Below are 775 nucleotides of genomic sequence, written 5' to 3'. Positions count from 1 at the left end.
GATCCCCCCAAGGAGCAGGAGGAGACGTGGGATTTCCCAGGGGAACAGGCCTGCCCCAAACCTGGAGAGCCCAGCCAAATTCCCCCGCAGCAGCACAGCTCCATTAGAAGCTGGGGAGTAAGAGAGCGTTATGGTTCCACAGACCCCATTTTGGCAGCGTAGCTGGGCCCTCTCCGGACGCTTTGTTCACACACCGGCAGGTACCGGCTGCGTTTCCAGCTGGTCACTTTCACGTACAATATCAAAGGTGGCACCTCGGAGTTTGCAACTTAGCAATAATGCAAAGAAGGAGCCATCAAGTAACTAAGGTGTAAAGAGACCTGGTTCTTGCAGGTGACCAGGTGCTACTGCTACTAATTAAAAACAGAGAAAAGTCTGAAGGGACAGCTGCAATCTCCCGGGGCTGGGAGTCTGGGATAAACGCCCAATGCTGCCACTGACTCACTGGGTGGCCATGGACGAGTCATGCCATTGCCCCGGGCCTCAGTGACGACACCAATGAAATGGAGACTCTTTCCCACCCTTCCCCAGCCATTTCCAGCAACGGATCTCAGCACAAATGAGGGCGCCGGGGATTAAAACCAGAGCAGGCTGTGATCAAACATCACTCTTCAGAGGCCTGCAGGGGGAAAAGGGAAAGCGAGCTTCCGAGAAGAATCCACAGGGATACAGCAGAAAAGCAAAGGGATTAACTGGACAGACCACAGCTACAGGACCAGGCTGGCTTCTAGCCGCTTTCACCAGTTTTGGTTCTCAGAGATGGCTCATCCCTGAG

The sequence above is a fragment of the Mauremys mutica genome, chromosome 23 (genome assembly GCF_020497125.1).
Source record: "Mauremys mutica isolate MM-2020 ecotype Southern chromosome 23, ASM2049712v1, whole genome shotgun sequence".
Taxonomy (NCBI): domain Eukaryota; kingdom Metazoa; phylum Chordata; order Testudines; family Geoemydidae; genus Mauremys; species Mauremys mutica.
This window is presented reverse-complemented; position numbering follows the sequence as displayed.